The 18,137-nt window shown below is 39.0% G+C and overlaps 1 protein-coding gene across 1 annotated transcript in view; it reads right to left on the bottom strand.

Annotated features, from left to right (window-relative positions):
• The window catches only part of METTL24 (methyltransferase like 24), a 201,550-nt gene that overhangs the window by 33,491 nt on the left and 149,922 nt on the right, over nt 1-18,137 (bottom strand). The gene's annotated exons all lie outside the window — the stretch shown is intronic.

Below are 18,137 nucleotides of genomic sequence, written 5' to 3'. Positions count from 1 at the left end.
TTAAAACAGACAAATAGAATTACCTTATCCTAAACAAGGCAAGAAAAAATATCAGCATCCTGGTTCTTTTGAAGTGAGTTCTCAAATTTGATTGAGTTTCTTAGTAATCAGATGTTTAATTAAGGATCTTATACTGAATATAGCGTCATCATTTTTTAATTAAAAGCATGCATTTTCAATTTATTGTGTCTAATAAATTGAATATGGTGAATTAGATGTATCAAATGCAAGTCTTGATTGATGTGCTAGACATTTTCACTCACATATTAGAATTTGAAAAAAAATAAACCCCAAAACCAAGCTAATATAAAAGGACGAAAAAGAAGGGTATGGATGTAGGACTAAAACCAAGGACTATAAACTTCATTAAAGAAAATCTTGGAAGAACTCTAGAAGTCCTAATCCACAACATAAAAGTCTTCCAATATCCTGGAAAATCTACAACCAGGAGAGGATAAAATAGATGAATGGGACCTTCTAAGAATCAAATCTCTTGTACATCCAAAAACTTCTTCAACAGGGTAAAAAGCAAAGCCAAAGACTGGGAAAAAATACTCGGTAATGACATATCAGACAAGGGACTTATATCTAGAATTTATAAAATACTCAAGCACCACAGCAAACTAAAGGTAAATAGCCCAATTGAAAAACGGGCACTGATACAAACAGAAACTTCACCCAAAAAGACATTCAGATGGTAAACAAGCACATGAAGAAATGTTCAAAATACCTAGCTCTAAGAGAGATGCAAATCAAAACAACTATGAGATATCATCTCACCCCAGTAAGAAAAGCAAAATTTAACAGAACAGCAAACATCAAATGCTGGCCAGGTTGCGGAGAAACTTGGAACCCTTATTCACTGTTGGTGGAAGTGCAAAATAGTGTAACCACGGTGGAAGGCAGTATGGCGCTTTCTCAAAAAGTTGTAAATAGAAATACCATTTGACCTAGCAATTCCACTACTGGGAATTAACCCTTAAGAAACCATAAATGCCACCCAAGCAGATATAGGCACACCCATGTTTATTGTGGCTTTGTTGGCAATAGCAAAAACCTGGAAACAACCCAACTGCCCATCAACAAACAAATGGATAGAGAAGCTCTGGTATATTCACACAATAGAATACCATGCAGCATTGAAAAATAAGGAACTCATGAAATATTATACAAAATGGATGATCCGGGAGGACATTATGCTGAGTTAAATAGTCACAAAAGGACAAATATTGCATAGGGCCACAGTTGTAAAATGGGACTGACGTCGGGATTGAGGGAAGACAGAGAAGGAGGGGAGGAACAATGTATACTGCATTGAAACAGACGAGGGAGAGAACTGTTTAAAAGAGATATATTATTTGGTATTATTTTCATTACAGGAGTACAGAATGAAGGCTGCACAGTGGAGTGGACTTGGGGCAAGAGATTTTTTTTTTTTTTAAATTTAGGTTGTTTATTTTTCATTTCAATGAACATCTACAGAGATTTTGGGATTCCATTCATTCATTGTTGCACCCTTCTCCCCGCACAAACCTCTCCCCCCCCATTTGCTCCTCTCCTTGAAAAGCAAAAGAAAAACTCCCTCATTGGTACACAATCCTCCCCCCCGCACCTCCCCAAACCCACCCCCTAGCCCCAAATATAATCCACTCTACAATCCACGGCATTGAAATCTACGGGGGAGAGAATAGTCTAAAAGTATTATATTTTAGGGCATTATTTTTATCGTAGGAGTATGCAATGAGGGTTGAAGAGATTTGATAACAATGAAAGAGTTTTACTTTTCAAGGAGAAGAGTGAATTGGGGAGGGAGGTGGTGGGCAGGGAGAAAAGTGCAACAATGAATGACTGGAAACTCTAAGTCTCTGTAAACCTTCATTAAAATGAATTAAAAATTATCTCTCTCTATGCTTTTGACTTGTGGTGTTGGAGAAGAGTACAGAATATCCTATGGACTGGCAAAAGAAGAAGTATGTCCTGGAAAGGACGTGGCCAGAGTGATTCTTGAAGGCAAGGATGATGAAGCTTCACCAAATAGCTAGGTGATGCTATTCCTTGGAGAGGGACATCATACTTGGAAAGATGGAAGACCCCCAACAAGACAACTGACACTAACTTCAACAATGGGCTCTAGTGTCTCAGAGATGCTGAGGATGGCACATGATAGGGTAAGTTTCAGATTTTCTGTTGATAGGGTCACTATGAGATATACTCAACTCAGTGGCACCTAATAACAACATGTATACATACATGCTACTGTTGGTAGTATGTGCTATCAAGTTGGAACCAAGTCACAGCTGATCCTCCAGCTAGTTTTCAGAGGCGTTTAATCACATGAGAGGTGATTGCCTAATCTTCTGGAGCAGTTGGTGGATTTGAACTGTGTTCTTTTGAGAGTGCAGCACGGTTTTTTAACACCTGGCCAAAAGATTTTCCATACAAATATAAGATTCTTAAAGGTAATTTTACAAAGCTAAATTCTCAGTTATTGATGGGGTGATTTTCAAATGCACATTTAAATGAAGTTATAAATACACAATTTATGTCTAAATATAAAATATTTACTTAGAGCTATCTGTAACTTGAATTCATTATGTCCCTAGAGAAAACAATAAATTGCTAACTGTGTTAAAATGGAATTTTGTTTGTGAGAAATGTGATATATTTTTCAATTTCATAGACTGAAACCAAATTCAAATTTGTTTACAGCAAATCTCAGAGGAATTTTAAATGCTTTTGGGAATAACTATTTCTTAAAAAATATATTATCAAATGTTGTTGTTGTTAAGTACTGTCAAGTCACCTGCAACCCATAACAACTTACTATTTATAGCAGCTCTGAAGCCTGCCCTGTCCTGAGCTGGTCTCACTAATTCTAACACAGCTACTGCCATTACCCCAGTCACAATCCATCTCATCCAGGGTCTTCCTCTCCTGTGCTGTCCCTCCACCTTTCCGAGAATGATGTCCTTCTCCAAGGACCAGTCTCTCCTGGCCATGTTCCCAAAGTATGTGAAATGGAGCTTCAAAATCCTAGCTTCCAAAGAGAAACTTGGTTTAACCTCTCCCAGAAAAACCCATTTGTTTTCTTGGTGGTCCATGGTGTGTTCAAGACTTGTCTCCAGTACCACAATTCAAATTCTTCTTCTGTCATCCTTAAACGTTTTTAAATGTTCTGTTCTCTAGTTTTATCATAGTGGGATTTGATTTTTTAAAAAAAAGGTTTTATTTGCTATAAAAATATAACTGGTAATAAATAAAGAAAAGGAAAAATCCTTATGCTCACCCATATATTAAGTTTTGGTGATAACTAATAGATGTAATGTTGTATGCCACTGAGTTAGAACTGATTCATAGTTGAGCCTCCAGACTATTTTTAGAATCTGTAAATTACATGGAAGGAGAGTGGCTATCTCTCTCCTGTGGAACAGCTTGTGCATCTGAACCACATGCTATTCAGTAGGAAGGCCAACTCCTTATCCCTAGGATACTACAGCTCTGATGTTGTTATGTGCCATCAAGGCAGTTCCGACTCACAGAGATCCAATGAGCAATGGATCTGAACTCTACCCTAACCTGTGCCATCCGCATCATCTCTTTTCTACTTGAATGAGACCATTGTTAGAACCACTGTGTAAATTCACCTTATTGAGGATCTTCCTTTCTTTCACTGACCGTCCATCTTTCCAAGCAAGGACCGGCCCCTCCTAACAGAATGCTTAAAATATGTGACTGTGTCACCATGCTTGCCTCTAGGGAACACCCAGGCTGCACCTTCTCCAATATCCATTTATTTTTTTGGTGGTTCATGCGACACGTAGTATTTTTCTCTAACATCACAACTCAAGGTTATTGATTGTTCTTTTGTCATTTTTATTTATTGTCCAACTTCTAGATGCAAAGCAAGTAATTGAAAAGGCCATAATTAGGATCTGGCACACTTTAGTCTTTAAACTGATATTGTTGCTTTTCAGAACTTTGGGGAGGTCCCTGACAGCAGATTTTCCCCAATACATTTTTTAATTTTCTAGAGGGGATCCAAGTAAGATTAAATTGTTGACAAATTTTATCTCATCTCCAAATATCATGACGTTGTCTGTTGGTGCAATAGTGAGCAGTTTTGTTTCCTTGATGTTGAGATGTGATCCATACGAAATACTGTAGTCTTTGATCTTATGCTATGAGTGTTTCAAGTCTACTTTCTGCAAGCAAGGGTGTTGATGCAGGTTGTTGATGAATCTTCTCCCAATCCTGATCGTACATCCAGCTTCTACAGGGATTTGTTCAGCGTACAGATTGAAAAAGGTATGGAAAAAGGATGCAGGCCTGTACCATACTTTTCTTTATTTTAAACCATGAAGTATTCCTTTGCTCTGTTCAAACAATAGCTTCTTGATCTAGGTACAGGTTTCACATAAGCACAATTAAGGGTTCTGGGATTACTATTCTTCTCAATGTTAGTCATAATTTGATATAGTAGTCGCTACATAATTTTTATAGTCCCTGAGAGTCACTACTAAAATGTCAAGACTGCCTAAAGTAACATTTACCAACACTGGCTATTATAATTCTTTTTAATGTTTGTTCACCCACCATTCTCAATGAAGTATATTTACTCTCAAGGGATCCTAACCTTGATTGTCTATTTTATGTGGTATTTCCAGAATTATCTACTTAATTTGCAAAACAAGTCCTTTGTAAAAAGGTTGCTACTGGTTCCATGCAGCTACATAATGAAATCCAGACTCATAAGAGTCCACAGGCCCAACCTCTTTTGCTGACCTCAGGTTCTTACCCTCTATAAATTTCTTGGTGCCACTCTGCTGAATTTTTTGCCTTTCTCAAAATTTGCCATTTTCTTTTTCACCTCTGCCCTCTTACATTTACTACTTCCTCTCTCTATTGTTGTTGTTGATTGCTGTTGAGTTGAGCACAACTCATAGCGACCCTATGAACAAAAGACCTAAAGCCTTTCTATAACTATCATCATTTATCAAAGTTCATAGAGTTTTCAGACACATGTTGTTTAGGAAGTGGATGCCACTCCTGCTTCCAAACCTATCTTAAACTGGGAGCTCCACCAAACACTGTCCACCATGGGTAACCATTATGGCATCTGAAACCCCAATGGCATAAGGTTCAGCATCACAGCAAACACAGGTTACCTTAGTACAGCATATTGAAGATTGAGAAGAGTGCTGTACTACTTAGAAGAATGTTCCTCCAAAATATAATAAAAACCAACTTTTCCAAGAGCCAGCTGAAACATTCGCTCCTCTGTTTCACTTTTCCTGATGAAGAATGAGTTTCTCTAATTCTCCTTCTTTTGAGGTAGCACTTAGTATATAATAAATAACTTTTTTTTTCACCATGAGTGCTTTTTTAAAACTGTGATTTAAGTGTAAGTTTACAAAGCAAATTGGTTTTTTATCCAAATATTCATGCACAATTTGTTTTATAACATTAATCACAACTCTCACAATGAAATTACACCTTTTCACTTGCTTTTACTCCCGGTAATCCTTCTATTCTACCCCTTCCTGCCTTTATGGCTTTGCCCTTGAGCAAATGCTACTCTTTGACCTTATAGTCTCAAGGTTGATTCAGGCTACACCCTCTCCAAGACATATCTGTTTGTTCTCTTGGCCATGGGATGTTCAGTGCTCTTCTCCAACACAAAAGCTCAAAGGCATCAATTCTTTCTCTGTCATCCTTATTCATTGGCCAGCTCTCAGATGCAGAGCAAGTGATTGGAAATACTATGGCCTAAATCAGATGCACCTTAGTCCTCAAACTGACATAACTACTTCTCAATAATTTGGAGAGGTCCCTAACTACAGATTTTCCCAGTGCAATATGTCTCCTTATTTCCTGACTGCTGGTACAAAGGGTGTTAATTGTGGATCCAAGCAAGATGAAGCTCTTCATCCATCATGACATAGTCTATTGGTCCAGTGGTAAGAATACTTGTTTTCTTGACATTGAGATGCAATCCATTCCTTGATCTTTTGTAACAATGTCCTCCTCACTTTCAGCAAGCAAGGTTGTGTCATCTGCATAACGCAGGTTATTGATGAGTCCCCCTCCAATCTTAGTGACACACTCCTCTTCAGAGCGTACAGCTTCTTAGATAATTTGCTCAGCATGCAGATTGAAGATTTTATATATATATGTGAGAGAGAGAGAGAGAATATACAATCCTGACACACTCCCTTCTCAATTTTAAACCATGTCATATTTCCCTGCTCTGTTTGCACAATAGCCTCCTGGTCCAGGAATAGGTACTGCATGAGCACAATTAAGTGTCTTGGGGTTACCATTCTTCTCAATGTCAGCCACAACTTGTTATGATCTACAGAGTCAAATGCCTTTGCATAGTCAACAAAGCACAAATAGATATTCTGGCATTCCTTACTTTAAGTCAAGATCCACCTGAAATTAGCAATGATATCCCTGGTGCTACTGCCTCTTCTAAATCCTTCTTGAATTTCTGGCAGTTCCCTATCTATGTACTGTTCTAGTCATTTTTGAATGAAAGCATCTATGAAGAAAGCAAAAGGTCATTATAAAAATGGAGGAGAAATAAAAAATCTAAATAGATGTCAGAAGAGACTATAAAGATTGCATTGTAATGTCAAGAAGTCAAAACAAAAGGAAAACATATCAAAGTGGAAAAAGACAGAGTAAAGTATTACAATGAAATGTGCAGAGCTCTGGAATTGCAGAATAAAAAGGGAAGAACATGCTCTGCATTTCTCAAGCTGAAAGAACTGAAAAACAAATTCAAGCCTCATATTGCAAGATTGAAGATGTTATGGGTAATATATTGAATGGCCCAGGAAGCATCCAAGAAGATGGAGGGAATACACAGAATCACTGTACCAGAAAGAACTGACACTGAAAAATTTCAGGAAGTACCATATGAACAGAGGCCAATGGTAATGATAATGAAGGAGGAAGTAAAAGCTTCATTGAAGGCATTGGCCAAAAATAAGGCCCAGGAATTGATGGAACCAATTGACTTGTTTCAGTTAATGGATGCAGTCTTGCATGCACTCATCAGTATATGTCAAGAAATCTGGAGGACAGCTGCCGTCTGGCCAACAGATTGGAAGGGGTTTGTATTTGTTCCCATTCTCAAGAAAGGTGATCCACTGAATGTGGAAACTATTGAACAATATCGATAATATCATATAGCATGAAATTGTTGTTGTTGTTGTTTATTGCCTTTGAGTCAACTCATAGCGACCCTATGAATAAAAGACCTAAAGCTTTTCTACAACTCATCATTTTTCAGAACTCAGAATTTCCAGAGGCACATTGTTTAAGAAGTGGATGCCACTTCTGCTTTCAATTGCAGTTATGAGAAGTTCCTGTGTAGTACAAATGATTAATATGTTTAACAGATAATAAAAAGGTTAGAGGTTCGCATCCACCCTGAGGCACCCCAGAAGAACATTTAGCATTCTGTTTATGAAAACTTAGCCATTGAAAACCCTGGGGAGCACAGTTGTAGCTTGACACAGGTTAGGTGGCTGTAAGTTGGAACAGACTCATCAGCAACTAGTAGTATGTGGTAAGTGTTGGTAATCCACAGCTAACCTCAACAAGGGAAGCATCTCATAAAAGCTTTGCAGGGTGGGTACTTCCACAGTTAGGGGGTGAACTGGAAAGAAGCCAAATTATACTCAACTACATTTCTTCCTTGCCTTTCTTACGTATTCTTTTCTACTGCCCAGGATTTTATATCCCAGTATTCACTGTCAGATGCCTTTGGGCTATACAAAGTTCCTTATGATAGAAGAAGCCATACTAAAAACTATAATAAACTAAGATAAATAAACAATACTAAAAATTTTACCCTATCTTCTCCACCTCAAATAACTCCCTTTTCCTCAGGCAAGTATCACGAGCCTTACCTCCATGGGAAACAAGATCACATTACTCAATGTGCTGATTCTCAGCAAGGACAAGCTCACCTTTCCAGAGAGGAATGTCTTTTTAGAAGATCTTTTAAAGATATAAGTTCACTAATACTGGTAGAATTAATGGAAGTTGTTTTTATTTTCATTTGGAGGTCTCCCAGTAGCCCCTTGGACTACCTTGGTTATTAGAGAGTTACTAGGAGCCTACAATGGTTAGCACTTTACTGCGGATTGAAGGGCTTATGGTTGAAACCCACTCAGTGGCTCACCAAAGAAAGACTTTGCAATCTGCTACTACAAAATTGTTGTTGTTATGTATTATCAAGTCGACACTGACCCATAACTGATCCTTCTGTAGAGTAGCTAGAGGATTCGAACCATGTTCCTTTGGTTTGGAAGCACAACATCTTGCTCGGTAATTCTTCTCAGTCACATCACTCTTTCTTATTGCTATTGAGTCAAACCAAATCATAGCTGACCTTTAGGTTTCTGAGGCTATAAATAGCAGGGGAGGAGATTGCCCATCTTTCTCCCAAGGAGCCACTGGTGGATTTGAACCACCAGAGAGGCATGGTCTTTCAGTTAGCAGTGTCATTTCCTATAGACTCAGCTACCAGGACTCTCTTATTCTGTCACATGGGGTCCCTCTAAATAGAAATTGGCACATGGCACCGAGCAACAATAACCAGCCATAAATTATCTGAAGAGATGGTGTCCGGATTTTTTAAAGGCTGTTTCTAAAAGATCACCACAATTCTGCAGGCATTTTCCAGTGCACCTTCCCTAAGTCAGTGTGCAGAAGGTCACAGTTGTCAAACTTTATGTCTTTGGCCTACAAAAAAGAAAACCATTTTTAAAACAAACAGCACTAGGGCAAATAAAGAGCTATTGTACAGTCTGTAGCATGTCACGCTACTAAAAGAGAAAGGTCATGCATCTTCAGTGGTTCAAATCTCCCAGTGGTCCCATAAGAGCCTCTCATTAGCATTTATACCTTAAGAAACCCAATGGAGGGTCACTATTGGTAAGTACCAACTTGACAGCAGTGACTTTGAATGAGAACAAGGAAAAAGATGGCTGAAAGAAGAGTGACAAGAGAGAAAGTATGTCAATATTAGGGTAACCACATACAGGATACTATTTTTAAAAAGCTACCTGGTACTCACTAAAAAAAAAATCCATTGAAAGAAGTAGAAATACATCCATTCTCAATGCTTTTTCTACTAAAAAGGCTTTCCCCTCTAAAAAAGTGAAATGTCCTGTATAACACAGAAGCTAAAAATTTCCCCCTAAGAGTGAATGGGTCAGAAAATCTCAAAGAACTTTTTGTGAATAAATTATGATATTTTAACAAAAGGCTAGAAATGTTTCTACTCTACCCTCGCTTTGCATGATATTAGCTTCTATCCCTAATTTGATCTTATTTCCAGGGCAGCCAGTTCCTCTTATAGCCACACATACTGAGATCAAAGGATGGAAAGGCTGTTACACAGAAGATGAATGTTAGAGAGAGAAGCTTGGAAGGGACTCAAACTTTTTATATAAAAGAATCATTTCAGGGGATAAAAACCACTTTTGGAGGAAGATGAAACAAAAAAATAGTGGCTACATTAAACATCATTTTAGGAGCGTGAGGTTATACCCATCTACGTGGTTGCCTAGGGACCAGAATTCATTTATCCTTTGCTGTCCAATAATTTATTGGAAATTGCTCTCCTGTATTATGTCTATGGTTGTTAAATTCACTCTTAGTGGAAAAGTCTGTCTTAATCTGAAATGGCCATCCACTTTTAAAATAGAAGGCCTCTGAAAACCCTATGTACAAACTGAGGAGGACCTGAAGAGCTTGCTGCTGAGGGTCAAGGACTGCAGCCTCCAATATGGACTGAAGCTCAATGTCAAGAAGACAAAGATTCTCACCACTGGGCCAATTGGCAGCATCAGGATGGATGGTGAAGAGATTGAGATTGTTCACAGCTTTAGTTTGTTTGGCTCCATAGTCAACACTCTTGGCACCAGTAGCCAGGAAATTAAAAGGCGTATTGCCATGGGAAAGTCTGCTGTTAGGGACCTCTCCAAAGTACTGAAGAGCAATGGTGTCTCTCTGGAGACTAAGGTGCATCTGATACATGCCTTGGTCTTTGCGATCACTTGTTATGCATTGGAGAGTTGGATAGTGACTAAGGAGGACAGAAGGAGAATTGATGACTTTGAGCTGTGGTGCTGGAGAAGAGTATTGAGGGTACCATGGACTGCTAGGAAAACAAACAGATTTATCCTGAAAGGGTTAAACCGGGCTGCTCCTTGGAGGCAAGGATTCTGAGGTTCCGTCTAACATACTTTGAACATGTTGCAAGGAAGGACAGGTCCTCGGAGAGGGACATCATGCTTGGTAGGGTGGAGGGACAGTGCAGGAGAGGAAGGCCCTCTATGAGGTGGATTGATTCAGTGACTGGGGTAATTGGGATAGGTTTATCGGAGACGGTGCGATTGGCACAGGACAGAGCAGAGTTTAGGGCTGTTGTACATAGGGTCACTTGATGGCACATAACAACAACAACGACAACAACAACAATGGAAAAGTCCCTCAAAAAGCACAGTCTCAGTTACAGCAAAGGAATCTTTGTTGGGAAAATGTTATACAAAGCTAAAACTCCTTTAATACCTCTTACTGTCCCAATAAATTAGCATTCTTCTATTTGGATAAGAGAGTTTCCTATCCATAATATCTTATTCTTCATTTTTATTCCTGAAGGCAGAGTAATCTTATAGATAAATGAATCTGTCTTGATTAAACACGCTTATCTTGACATGTCAAAATATATAAATAGGAAAAGTCTAGTCTGAATTAAAACATGCAAAATTATTCTGACATCTCCCCAAGCATTAAATAAAGAATATCCTTGATAACAGAATGTTTAAATAGTAAAAAGAATACTTTACTTCCTTCACATGATACTTTTTCTTCAACTTTTTCTGTTATACAGATCCTGAACATGAAGAAAAAGAATTTGGTTAACTGTCAAAAAGGACTTTTGGAAGGACTAGTATTAGTTCATCTTTGCTTCACATAAAAACAACACGGTTGGTCAAATTCTATTTTCTCTCACTTTCAGGTCATGGTAAGTTTTAACTAAGTAAGCTGTAGCAGATTCCCTGTGAAATTAATGGGATCAAACATGCACAGGTCCCTTTCCAAGGCTCTGGGTAGAGTTTAGTCAAATGTTCATGTCATTATTTGTCCTTTTGTATCCCCAAAGTAAAATATTTAATTATTATTAAAACTCTCTTTCAGCTTCAATTTTTCTTCCTTCATATTTTACCTTCACTCAGGATTGCTTGGGTTTTGTTGTTGTTAGGGTTCAATGAGTTGATTTTTGAGTCAATGGTTCCATGTGACAAAATAGAACTGCCACAGTAGGATTTTCCAGGCTGTGGTCTTCATGGGAGCATGAAGGTCTCTCTGGGAGCTGCTGGGTAGATGGAAACCACCAATCATTTAGTCATCAAGACTCCTTATCAGTTTGGGATTAGTGATACAGAGATCAATATTTTAAATGGTAGGAGTAGCAGCCTATCTACCTTCAGGAGTATAATTTAAATAAAACATCAGCCCAATGTTAATTCCCATGAGGTGGAGGTGGGAGGACACACATGTCCTCTCTAATATTTTAACTAGTTCTGAAACCAGCCAACCATCCTAAGGCATTCTCTAGTTCTCTTCTGGATTCAATGCTTTCTTTCAATGGTCATACAGAACTCATAGACAATATTTACAGTTGTTTGTCATGGAATGACTATGGTGCAGCCAGAGTGCTCTTTGGAGACAAGAATGTTGAGACTTTGCCTCACATACTTTGGAAATGTTGCTAGGAGGGGCTATGATGCTCGGAGGTGTGGAGGGTTGACAAGGGAGAGGAAGAGCCTCAACAAGGTAGATTGACATGGTCACTGTTGCAATGGGATCTTGTATGTCAGGAAGTGTGAGGACGGCACAGGATAGAACAGGGTTCAGATCTTTTGATCATAGGGTTGCTCTGAGTCATACTCAACCTGACAGTACCTAACAATATTAACAACAACTATGGTTGGTACTTTGTACAAACTGTGTAGCCCTCCCCCATTATCTGATAAATCAAATAGTTGTAAGAGAATTAAGGGTGGAAAGCAATACCTCTTAATCTCATCACAGCTCTCACATGATGTAAAGGAGGTTTCCCTATGGTGTGGGACCTCAGTACTATCAAGAAAGTTTTCAGGAATGGAATAGATCCTTTTATGCAAGGAAGCTCTTCAATACTGGCAACGGCCAGGACACAGGGAGATCTTCAAGGAACACTACAGATACTGAAGCAATCAAGGACTTTCTTCCAGAACTGGCAGAGAAAGGAGACCTTCTCTTAGAGCTGGAACCCTGGATTTGGACTTAGTGGTAAGAAAGCTGAGCTGCAATCCCCAAGGGACAGGGTTGGAATCCACCAGCTGCTCCACAGGAGAAGGATGAGCAATCTCCTTCCATGCAACTAACTGTGTCTCAAAACCTGCCAGAGGGTCAGCTGTGGGTTGGTTCTGATTCTATGGTTGTTACTGTTGTTGTTGTTAAGTGACGTCAAGTCGTAGGCGACTCATAGCGACCCTATGAATGAAAGTCCTGGACACCTGTATAACTTTCGTCCTTACTCCAGGTTCATAGGGTTTCCAGAGGCAAGCTATTATGGAAGTAGATGACATTCCTGCTTCCAAGCTTGTTTTCATCGGGGAGCTCCACCAAACACTGTCCACCATTCTTGCATTTGACTTCTCAGTGTCACAGTGTTCGGCTTCACAGCAACCATGAGTTACCTCTGTACAGCAAGTGGAGGTACGAGGGTTACATGACCTAGAAGAATGTTTCACCAAAAACAATTAAAGGCAGGCCTAAGGGTCACAGAGTAGAGTCATCCACCTTTGGCATGAGAGCATGGCTTTCTGTCCTCTAGGCTAACTGCTCTCTCTGTCTCGGCTATTGTTGGTGTTGGTGTTGTTAGGTGCCATCTTGTCATAGGCGACTCATAGTGACCCTATGAACGAAAGACTTGGACACCTGTATAACTTTCATCCTTTTTCCAGGTTCATAGTTCAAGCTACTATGGTATACAACAAAAACAAACTGTAAAATAATAAATTCCTGTTTGAAAAAGCTATCCATTGGTTGTATCAGTACTAAATAATTAAGACATGGTTCAAGGAATGGGATCCTACTGAGGATCTGCTGTTTCTCTTCTTCAATGCAGAACAGCTCTCAACTCCTGGCAACCCAAAGGCCTCCTTTTGGCCCCTCAGGACAGGCTCCCATGGGGCCTCCCATCTGTCATGCAGGTTCTCCCACTGGGTTCCTTGAGGTCTTTCTTTCTCTTCAGTGTTACAGCTCTTGACCTATGTTACAGCTCTTTTAGGAAGGGTCATACCTTCTCTTTCTTTCTGCTTCTGATCTCTTCTTGCATCCTTCTGCCTAAAAAAATCCTGTTGGGCTGATTGCTTACATATACAACTCCTCATCAATTTCCAAGAATGTTGGGGGTATGTGGAAGGCAAATGTTTACATAAATTGGCCCTCTTAGTAGGCTACAGCTACTTCATTTGCATGTAATTGTTAAATAGTTTTCAAACTTGTTATTTCTATGTGCTACATAGTATTCCACTGTGTGGATATACTACAATATCTCAATCCATTCATTTGTTGATGGGCATTTGGACTGTTTCCATTTTGTTGCTATTATGAATAATGCTGCTATGAACATAGGTGTACAATTCTCTGTTCTTGTCTCAATTTTAAATTCCTTGGGTATATTCCTAGGAGTGCAATAGCTGGGTCATATGGGATATCTATGTCTGACTTTTTGAGAAAATGACTTCTTCTAAGGAAGAACCAATCCTTAGAGACAGACATAATGAGAAATATGGAGGGTCAGAGAAAGAGAGGAAGACCCTCAATAAAATGGATGGACACAGGGACTGTAACAATGGGCATAAGTGTATCAGAGATTGTGAGGATTGGGAAAGGTTCCGGTGTGCTATTTATAGGATCATAATATGTACCATGGACTGCCAAGAAAACAAACAGATTCATCTTGGAGAGGGTTAAACCATGCTACTCCTTGGAGGCAAGGATTCTGGGGATTCGTCTGACATACTTTGGACATGTTGTAAGGAGGGACAGGTCCTTGGAGAGAGACATCATCTGGGGCTTCGTCTGACATACTTTGGACATGTTGCAAGGAGGGACAGGTCCTTGGAGAGGGACATCATACTTGGGAGGGTGGAGGGACGGTGCAAGAGGGGAAGACCCTCTATGAGATGGATTGATTCAGTGACTTGGGTAATCGGGATGGGTGTGTCAGAGGCAGTGCAATTGGCACAGAATAGAGCAGGGTTTAGGGCTGTTGTACATAGGGTCGCTATGAGTCCTATGAGTCGCAAATGACTGGACGGCACATAACAACAACGATAACAATGCATTCTAGTTGACTGAAAGACAACTGACAGCAAAAACAATGTGTTTCCTTAGAAGCTCATTTGGGTGTGGACAGCCTTTGTTTTGCTAATGAGAGGATGAGCCTTAAATCAATCTCTTTTGAGATATAAGAGATAAAGTGAATAAGAGTAAGTGAATAAGCAGAGATGGAGAAAGACCATGCCAAGCCACATGAAGATTGCTCAAAAGCAGAAGTTCAGAAGAGAAGGGAACTTCCTTCCCTGCAGACAGAAGAAAGTCTCTCCCCAGTATCAATACTCTGAATTCAAACTTTTAGCCACCTACATAGTGAGAAAATAAAACTGCTTGTTAAAGTCACCCACTTGCAGTGTTTCTATTATACCACAAGAGTTTTCTCAAAGATATCTAGACAGAATGGGTGTTCATATGTCTGAAAGCAGTGGTGGCAATTCTCAAAATCAACATCATGTTACAAATAAAGAATTGTAAAGTGAAATAAAAGTTTTCAAGACAATGGTCAATTAAAAAAAATAAACAAACCAAAACACTCAAATTACACATGATAGCCTCTCTTCTATGGAAAATAACATACAAAGTTGTCTTTTAAAGAGGCTATCAAAGCATATGCAGCCAAAAAAACATAAGGCAAAAGCAGTGTAGTGAATTTTGTGATATATTAGTCAGCTCATTAAAATTTTCATTTGCTTGACTTTTGCTTATTCTGAAACAATATAGCATTCCTAATTTTGTGTTCATAATTGTCATTCATATTTCTCTTTATAGAGAGCACTTCTACTGCTGTTTAAGCTTCAGGCTCTCCCAGAACTTGGACCAACCCCTGCCGAGCAGATAATGGGTGGAGGAAATAGATGTGTATGTCTTTTCAGGAAACCATCCTTTCCCTCTTCCTTTCCTGAGAGGGCTGATATAGTCTACATTTGCCAATATCCTGCCCCTTTCCCCATTTACCTAACTCTTAATCATCCTTCAAGACTCAACACAACAACATGCATGATATCTGTCCTATCTAGGTATTCCCACAGCAGACACTACACTAAAGATTTACTGGTTTTCCTGTCTTTATTCCGAGTCAGTACGCTCTTTGATATTAGGGTCTGTGTCTTTTATTTCTAGTTCGATTGTTTGTTTGCATGAGAGGCATTCTGAAGGATGACTGACTGCACAGCTGGTAGAAAATTCCTTTTGTTTTTATGCCTTTTTATGCTTTTGGCTACTTCTCTACATAGTGTTAATTTTTACAAAGAAGAAAGACAAGGTTAAGCTTTATTTCTGTATGTTGGTCTTTGAAGAAAGCTTGTTAAAAATCTAGATGGGGGAAAGAAATTGAGACTAGGGGCTAAACAGGGAATAATAGGAGGTTTTGGTGAGTTCAATTTTCTGTGAAATTTTAAGAACCCGGTTATACAGTGCCTGAGACCAGAAACTTCGTATCTCCAACACATATTCATTAATAATCTCTGAAATCATCACCATTAGCTGAATAGCAACATCTCAAGCTGACTAAAATTCTCAACCAGAATATAACCACAAGAGGAAAATTGAGACTTGTCATAAAATACTGCCTGAGGCACTAGATAACTTTAAAAAAAGTAATTCCAAAATAACTTTTCTTTTGAATAGGTCAATTTTAGTGGAGTTGAGTTACAACAGATTTATATAAGATTTTTTCCCCCCACCTGTGAAAACAGATCAAAGAGTAAGGTCTAAGATGAATCCATACCAAGTTACAGCTTCTAAAAATAATTACTGTACCATAAGCTTGACATTCTCTGGTGGCCCAAAGGTATGTGGTTTAAATCCAACAGCTTCTCTACAGGAGAAAAAATGGACAACCACCTTCCATGGGATTAACTGCCTCTGAAAACCCACTGGAGGTTCAGCTATGGGTTGGTTCTGACAACAAATGTGAGGTTTGGAATGATTTTCCAAGACTGTCAAATATTCACTTTGCTCACTCTGTCCTAATTGTTATATTAATCACCATGGAATCAACTCCAACTCATTGCTACCCTATATACAATATATTGACACTTGCCCGATCCTGTAACATTCTCACAGTTTCCACTATACTTATCTGCTAATAATTGTTTTAGGCTAATAATTTGTTTAAGACTTAAAGCAAGGTGTTTGAACACTGAAGTCAATTGTTATGGTTGTTACACATCATTTGAGTCAAAATTGACTCATAGCAGACTCTCCAGTGGATTTTCAGAGGCTATAAATCATACAGAAAGAAACTGTACATCTTTTCCCCCACAGCGCAGCTGCTGAATTAGAACTGCATGCCTCTAAGTTGGTAGGTTGACTCCTTACCCCTGGACTTCCAAAGCTCCTTGAAGTTGATTAATGATTGTGGTTATTTTCCAGTGTGAAAACAAAGTTAATAAACAGAGCAAGGAAACACTGCACAATTTAAAATCACGAGGAGTATGCATCAGGGATGTATCCATTCTCCACATCTACTCAATCTTATGCTGAACATCTAATTTGTGAAGCTGGATTCTATGAAAAGGAATGTGGCATCAGGATCTCAGGAAGATTCAGCAGTAACCTGTGTGACACAAGTGACACAATCTTGCTTGCTGATAGAGAGAAGGACTTGAAGCCCTTGCTGCAGAAAATCAATGACTATATAGCCTTCAATATAGATTACATCACAACATCAATGAAAAAAAGGTCTTCACTGCTGGGCCAACAGAAAACATCACGACACATGGAGAAATGAATGAAGCTGTCAATGATTTCAACTGTCTTGGACCCATAACCAACACCCTTGGTACCAGCAGTCAGGAGATGTACTGCATTGGAAAAGTCTGCTGTCAGGGTCCTCTCCAAAATAATGAGGAGTAGTACATCAGTTTGAAGACTAAGGTGTGCCTGAACCAGGTCATTGTATTTTCAATCACTTGCTATACATCTGAGAGCTGGACAATAAGCAAGGACGAAATAAAAAAGAATTGATGCCTTTGATTTGTGGTGTTGGGGAAGAGGACTGAATATTCCATGAATTGCCAAAGAACAAACAGATTTGTCTTGGGAAAAGTGTGCTTAGAGTGTTCATTAGAGGCAAAGATGACGAAGTTTTGCCTCATGCTTTGGATGTGTTGCTAGGAGAGGCTATTCATTAGAAAGTGACATCATGCTGAAAAGATGGAGGGTCAGTGAAAGAAAGAAAGCCTTCTAATGAGAGAGATGGAAACAGTGACTGAAGCATTGAGGATGGCACAGGACAGGGCAGGATTCAAGGTGATTGTTCTAAGGTCACTGTCAGTTGTTCTTGACTTGACAGCACCAGACAACACCAATACTAAGTCTTAAGCTTTTTGTGTGAAATTTTGCTCTGTTTGAGAATACTCAATTCTGCTAAAGAAGATGAAAACACAAACTGGATGAAGAAACTTATAAGAAGGTGTATTAAGTATAGTGAACTCATGGGCACACTGAGCAAAAATAAAACAAGTAGAACACGTGTGTTGAATATTAAAAAGGATGGAGGTAATAAGTAAACATTAAAAATATAACTAAATAACTCAAAGAACACAACTGTCAACCAAGAATACTGTACCCAGCAAAATTATCCATCAAATATGAAGGAGAGATCAAGATATTCCCAGAAAAACAGAACCTAAGAGAGTTTGTAAAAACAAGACCAGCATTGCAGGAAACACTGAGAGATCTCCTTCCTACAGAGTAACGACAGACAGCAGCATGGACCA

This window comes from Elephantulus edwardii, unplaced genomic scaffold (genome assembly GCF_000299155.1).
Source record: "Elephantulus edwardii isolate Elephantulus edwardi_28Jun2011 unplaced genomic scaffold, EleEdw1.0 scaffold00002, whole genome shotgun sequence".
Classification (NCBI taxonomy): domain Eukaryota; kingdom Metazoa; phylum Chordata; class Mammalia; order Macroscelidea; family Macroscelididae; genus Elephantulus; species Elephantulus edwardii.
Note: the sequence above shows the minus strand (reverse complement) of the source record. Positions and strands in the feature narration are given on the sequence as shown.